Here is a 7,597-nt window from a genome sequence, read left to right as displayed (position 1 = left end):
AAAATAGTTTCAAAAAGCTCTCACCAAGGACTCGACCATAACGATGACTCGAGCCATGTGATGACTAGGAGGATGAATGCCATGAGCTGCATCCCAGTGGAAGCATAGTCTTCTAAGGCAACGCGCGTGCACGAACTTGTTGGGTATAGTTGAGTTACCTTAGGCAGTCGACGCCTAAACACCCGAGGCACTCTATCTATTTTTCTAGCATACGACTCGCCGATTTTACACTTCTTGGAACTTATTTTCGCATATGTGTCTACAATTTAAAACTTTACGCTTTATCGATTTCTCGATTTATCGACTTTCGATCCCTGCTTTATAAACGCACAACTTGCACAGCCATCACAATCTAAAACAAAAACCGAATGTTCGTAACAAAACTAATGTCTAACTTCCCGCCCTCGCTTTCTCCCTTCAATGCGTCCTCGCGCATTCTATCCCGACATGTATGTGTATGAGCATAAACTACAACTAATTATATATACAACAAATCAATTGTGTGGGAACTTAGGAATCTCGTGTCTCCTATGTGGCTCCTATGTGAAATCTATTATATTACTCGCAACAAGTTTTGATCGCGCTCAATCGCATCGCAAAACTCAAAAATCATTATGATCGAATCTCACTCCAAATCTCTCTCTGTTTTGATGTCTTCAAACGACTCTACCTCGAGACAAGCAGCTAGGAGAAGAGCCAAACGAAGCGCCGAGAGGAGGATTGCCTTGCTTGTGGCCAAGGTCATTCCTCAAATTTTCGCTCAAGTGCACTCTCTCAGCAACTCTCGAGCCTCGGAAGACTCTAAGACGGAAGCGTCACAATCTACTTTCCTCTACAAGCACTTCAAAGCCTGTGATCCGATGATTTTCACAGGTGAAGGAGGTGTAACTCAGTTGCTGCAGTGGTTTGATGCCATCAAGGTGACTCTTCGTCAGAGTGGGTGCCCCGAGCACTTCCGTACCACATGCGCTACAGGAGTATTTCAATCGCGAGCACTCGACTGGTGGACAGCTGAATGTAACAAACGTGGGATCTCCGCAGCTTATGCTCTCTCTTGGAATGAGCTGAAAGAGCTCATGAGGAAAGAGTACTGCCCTCCCCATGAAGTCCAGAAGCTAGAAGACGAATTTTGGGAAATCAAGCAAGTCGAAGATAACAATACTGGCTACACCGCAAGGTTCAAACAACTTAGCATAATCTGCCCAAGTCAAGTTAACACTTCGAAAAAAGCCATCACGAAGTACATTCACGGCTTGCCTGAATGTGTGGGCGATTTTGTCGAAGCTGCGAAACCTGCTACCATCGAAGAAACCTACCGCTTGGCCGCTGAAATCAACGACAAACGAGTCTTGGGTGGGTTTTTCTCTAGGAATCCTGTCAAATAAGCTCATCAAGCAATCGTCATCGATTCCTCCGACGATTCTACCAATGATTCTTCAAGTGAGTCCTTAGACGAACCTTCCGATGACGACGCACCGCCTCAGGAAGCTCAGCTCAGCCGCAAACGAAAGACCATGAGCCCAAACTCTTCAACAACTGAACTGTCGCAACCAGAACCTCTCCAAGAAATCCCAATTCACTCGAAGCACGCCTACAACGGAACTCATCCCCTGTGTCTAACGTGTACGTTGCACAAATTGCAACTGGTATGGTCATCTTACCCAGCACTGCCACACGGGGCCGCAGACTTGAGGAATTTCAGCAACAATCGCAGTCTCCGCAGAAGTCCTCCACAACAACATTAGTTATGCTTCCAATGTTGTTATAATGATACGATTTTCGCCGTTAATTTCTTTTATATGTTGAACTTGTTCTATTTCTCGACACAACGTGGACTTTATCTATCTCTCATTCCTCTCGCACTCGCGCACCGGCAAATTACTAGCACTATGTACTATATAATGTGTTTTACCCCTACTATACGTTTTGAGATAAAGTACGATAAACATGCAAGGGTCAAATTAATCACGGGTGCACACGGGATTACTGTGATCAGTGCACGGAGATGGTAATGAGTTTCAATGATGCCATAACGTTAAAAGCATGGTTAAGCGTGGTGGATACGCCGCTGGTACTTCCTATATATAAGCGTCTTGACCATGTCGACACAGTGTGACACCTATTCACGGGGCAGCGGCGTGTGATTGAAGCATGGTGGATACGCCGCTGGTACTTCCTATATATAAGTGCTTCGTCATGCCAACCAATGTCCTGTGAAGAAAGTGCCATACAAGTTGAACGTTATTAGACCAAGTATACTATTGAATCTATTTTCGACCCACTAAACTACATCGCAAGGCGTAACAACCTCAATCGCAACTCAAAGCGTGTCGTCGCTAGGCTTTTCGTAAGCCAACACACTCGCAATCGCGTTATCACTGGAATCTATCTCGCAATCTCAATCGGTTATTGAGTGTTTCGCTCAATCGCTTATTATGTGTATCGCGCTATGACTTATCATGTGTATTGCTCTGTCGCTTTGTGTATTGCTCTATCGCTCATCGTGTATCGCTTAACGTTTATCGCTATCGCTATCACTTACCGTTATCTATGTTACCTGTGTTATGTTAGCATACATGACCTCGTTTCACGAGACGAAACTGATAGGGTTAAAACATGGTGGATACGCTGCTGGTACTTCCTATATATAAGTGTTTTAGCCATAGCAGCAGACTCTCATGGAAAATGGCCATGTGGGGCTTAATGTTAGTGAAAAACTTGTGGTGTTGTTGAATCTAATCAAATTGCATGTTCCCATCGCTGGCAACGCATCAATCATCACCTATCGCTCGACGTTTGTCGCTATCGCTTATCGCGTATCGCTTTTTCGCTTATCGCTGTCATCCTCACTTACTATGTTTATTTTGTGTTGCGCTATCAGTCATCATGTACCGCTTATCGCTTATCGCACTCGCTCGTGTCGCTGAACTGAGTTCGTAAACGGCTTCATCGCTCAGTTTGCTCAATCCTACTCTTAAAACTTGGACCGGCCATTCTTCGCTTGGACCACGGAAATCGTAATCTATCAGTACTAAGTCGACACACATTACACTGCTTCACGGAACGGAAGCCATATGGCTAAAACATGGTGGATACGCCGTTGGTACTTCCTATATATAAGTGTTTTAGCCATATTGTCGAACTTTCGTGGAAAAGTGCCATGCGGGGCCGACTTTAAATTTAAAATTTTCATATATTATTAAAACCTTTGTGTAAACAAAGCTTTTCTTACAAGAATTTTTCCAAAAATTTGATCAAAACCTTTGTACAACACGAGATTATCTTGTAACGTTGGTGTAACAATCGACTCAAGTCCATACCGCGTGACGAGAAAATTTCGTAAAACGAGTTTTAATCACCCTAAAATCTTTTAGTAACCTAACAAAACTCTTCTCATGGTGCTGGGTGAACATCGATACAGTTTAACGCCGCATCGTGGGAAGATTTTCATAAACATGTTTTCTCCAAACCTTTCGAATTAATCAACTTTTCGAGAATTTAAAACACTTTTGGATCGCCTTTCGTGGGCTGCCATCTTTTGTATATGAATCGTCTTACTCGCCGCCATCGCCCAGTCTTCGCAACGCTCTCTCTCGTCAATCTTCAATCAATCTCCCGCTCATCTTGACACTTTTATCGCTACTCCCACTTGCATCGATCCTCGGAACCCTTCTTGTGGATTAATTTCGGGACAAAATTTCCTAAACCAGGGGAGACTGTAACAACCCGCACGTTCGTGCGTTGTTACTACTCGTTATACTTGTTACGCCTAGCACCAGAGATTCGAATCATAATGTAGCTATATCGCATACATCGCTACTTCGCAGTATTTTCGCATAATACGCATACTTTATCGCTATAACACATCACATCGCACATACTAACACTCATGATGATGTTGAGTGAGGACCTATTCTACCCTCCTCGATAGCCGTGATATGTCGTAACGCAACGCAATTTTGAAACGCGCAACTCGATTATCGCAACGCAGACTTTGAATATGGATATTTATACGACCTTATGTGACTAATTGTAATAAATATATGAATGTGTTTATGAAAATGTGAGACCAAACTATCGCAACCCTAACGAACCAAACAAAGCATCAAAACGCAAATCGCCGGAGACCACCAATCGAATGACCATTCAATCGAATGGCCATCCGGTCGGATTGCCATCCGATCCATGGCACTCCATCACCTTCACTCCTCCTCATCTATAAATAGCACTTGTCACATCACTTGAACAGTGATGTGACAGCTCTCGCTCGACCAGCGCACTTTTGGCTCTATTTCTCTCGATTCCTCACGATTCTTGTAAGTTTCTACCTCAAATCTTGTACTTCTATGATCTACACGCACTTCTTCATCATTTTCACCTTTGAATCTAAACTTTTAACCGTGAAATCAACGGATTTGAGGTATTCTAGGGTGATGTCATCATGGAGTTCCTATGAACTTCAAGCTTTGACCTCATTCCACCAAGAACAACTCAAATCTGAAGGATTTCCACAGGATTAAACATGATTTTCGCATAAATCTAAACGTTTTCAAAGTTAAAGGGATTCAAAGATACTTTTTCCAACTCTTTTTCAACTCTTTTACGCTCAATGCACTCAAAACCGATGGAATCGGAGCTCATTCAGATCTTCTACTCATTCTTGATGAAGTATCGGCTTGAGATCTGATTTCTATCAAAGAGACAACCGATTTCGGGCTGAATAGGAACAACCGTCACGAATAGCTAACTGACCAGATCGGGGTGATTCCCGTCCGATCAGGTAACCTAGGTCTGATGGAGTCCCCGTTGTTTAGCACGTTATCATACCATCTCGATCAAACTGCAAACTTTCAAAAATAATCAAGTTCAGAACGATCAGATTCGTTGGGACGGATTACCGTCCGATCGGATTGCCATCCGATCGAACTGCAATCCGATCGGATTGCACTTGGTTCCAGCACTTAAACATTTTCAATTTTCAAACTTACTGAATGTCGAACGGATTGCCATCCGATTGGATTGACATCTGATCGAACGACCATCCGATTTGTTGACATTTGGAACTTCAACACTTAGCATTTTGCAACTTTTCAAAATACATATCAGTTCCATCGAATGGCCATCCGATTGGATTGCTATCTGATCGAATGACCCTCCTGCTATGAACTTGTTCTCAAACTGAAGTGTCCCGCCAATCGGATTGTTATCTGATCGAATAACCGTTAGATCGATCGACCTGAAGGGTAGAGATACTTCTCTGATTTTATAATGCTACAACGAAAACTTCAAAGCTATCTTACACAAGCACACTCATCCCAAACGAAAGTCAATCCAATCCAATGGCCATCCGATCGGATGACCATCCGAACGGATTGACATCCGATCGAGTGGCCAACCGATCGGATAGCCATCCGATCAGGTTACCATTCGACACTTGGTTCACCCGCCACTGTTTAATGCTCTGTTCAACGCTTACAATATCAATCTGTAATCAGGCTAACCTCAGACGCACCCCCTTCAATCCAAGATTGTGTCTACTTGGTGAACACGAACTGTGAGTATACTCGAACCCCTTTTACCGCTTTTTGGGTGTAACATACGTTCCTATCAAATCAAATTTATCAAAACGAATTATTCAATCAAACTGTTTATCACTGCGAATGACTGTTATGCATATTTACACGTGATGCTAGTTACATATGTGATAGGACTTTTACTCGCAAGGTCCCGCCTTAACTCGTATAGTACTATAATACCCGACGGGGTCTAGTTAGGACGAATAGCAATCGCAATCGCAGCTCGAGAGACTTAGCTGGTAGTATCTGTCTAATATATGTGTTGAAGTATCTCGTTTATGTATGTGGTAATTCACAGCACTTTTTATCAGCTATGCTTTTCTATCAAAACTTGTATACTCGCAAATACTTTTGTATTGACGTTGTTTTAACGTATGTTGCAGGTTTAGTTGCAGTCTACATCAAATCAAGTTAGGAAGTCTAGAAACACACCTAAAATCTAGGTTGTCGGATTTGTATTGTTTAAGAGAACATGAAATTCGTGACAGCTTATGTGATTGTATTGGTTTATTAGTATGGGATAATGAACGCATTAAATATTGTCGCAATTTAGTTGTTATGGATTCTCTTGAGCAATCTGATCCGCCTAGTGCCGCGCCCCGATGATTCCGCCATCGGTTGGAGTGTGACAAATCTCACGAAATCTGTTTTAAATTTGTAGGACATGGGTCACAATTATAATAAAAATTATATAAATAAATATAAAAATTGTAAAGATACTCTCTTTACATAATTTTGAGAAATTGTAGTATCCGTACCGTGTACAAATCCATACAAAGTTAAATATGAAATACAACATATTTAAATAAATCGATTCAAATCGTTGTGTTTGACAAGAGCTTGAGAAGCTTCTTCTTGTGCAATTTTCGCTACGAGAACTTGAACCGCATCTCCTTGTGCGATCCTTATTGGCTTCAAAAATGAATAAACTGATGTTGACGGTTGTGGTTGAGGCACGTGTTCAACACACTTCCTTTAAAACAGATTTTGCGCCTCTACTAAAGACGGCGCGTCTGTCTCATAGGGTACAACAGCCGAAGTACTCTGTACTGCTGGAGATGGCTCACGTGCCCGAGGTTACACCTGGTAAAATTGTAGTATTTAAACTTGTGGAACGGATAAGCAGTCGATGGTGGTGGAAACGAGTAGAGAGTACTCCTCTCTATAGTTAGTCTTCAAGTATCCATCTTTTTCAAGTATTCTTCATGTATAAATCATGTACATTTCTTCTAGTAACAAAGAAGGCACATAACCTACTAATTATACAAGACTAGAGGGAGAGTTAAGAGTCTCAATTACTTAGAGACTTAACATTCTAATAAACACTAATCAAATGTCATCAATAAAACTATACATAAGAGTTTTACCATATGAAGAGTTTAATATTATTAATTTCAATGAATTAATTTCCATTCACCACATTCTAATTTTCCAACATAATACACATCGAACAAGTTAACAGGTGCGGGATAGTACGCTTGTTTAAGTGGTTATAATTCTAGGTGTTCGTACGGAGCCCCTAATGGGGGTTACAAGGGGGCAACGCCCCGTTGGTAGGGTTCCTGGGAGCGCCCTTGGAGCAGTGTCCTAGGGGCAGAGCCCTTGGCTGGGGTTGAGCTGACTTCTAGTTCATTACGAATTCTCAAACACACACATACTAGCTCTTGTTCTCGGAATTCTGAGCAGGCCCGACCCGGAGGGAGTGCAGGGTGGGCGACCGCTCAAGGCCCAAACTCGCGCGGGCCCAAAACTTTTTCTAAATAAAATATTAATATTAAGTGTTTGTATATGTATTGTTTCAAATTTCTCTACATAGTTTTAGTTGGTGCAGTGGCCTTCAGTTTTCATTAAGGTAGCGTTTGGTATAAAGGAATGAAAGGTGGAATGGAATGGATCATTCTGATGGAATGAAAATAAACATGTTTGGTTATCATTGGTAATGGAATAGAGCATTCCAATGGAATGTAACTCCTTCCAAATATAGCAATTTCCATTCCTTGGTATGTAGGTGTTTTTTTTTC

This window comes from Helianthus annuus, chromosome 8 (genome assembly GCF_002127325.2).
Source record: "Helianthus annuus cultivar XRQ/B chromosome 8, HanXRQr2.0-SUNRISE, whole genome shotgun sequence".
NCBI classification, from domain to species: domain Eukaryota; kingdom Viridiplantae; phylum Streptophyta; class Magnoliopsida; order Asterales; family Asteraceae; genus Helianthus; species Helianthus annuus.
Note: the sequence above shows the minus strand (reverse complement) of the source record.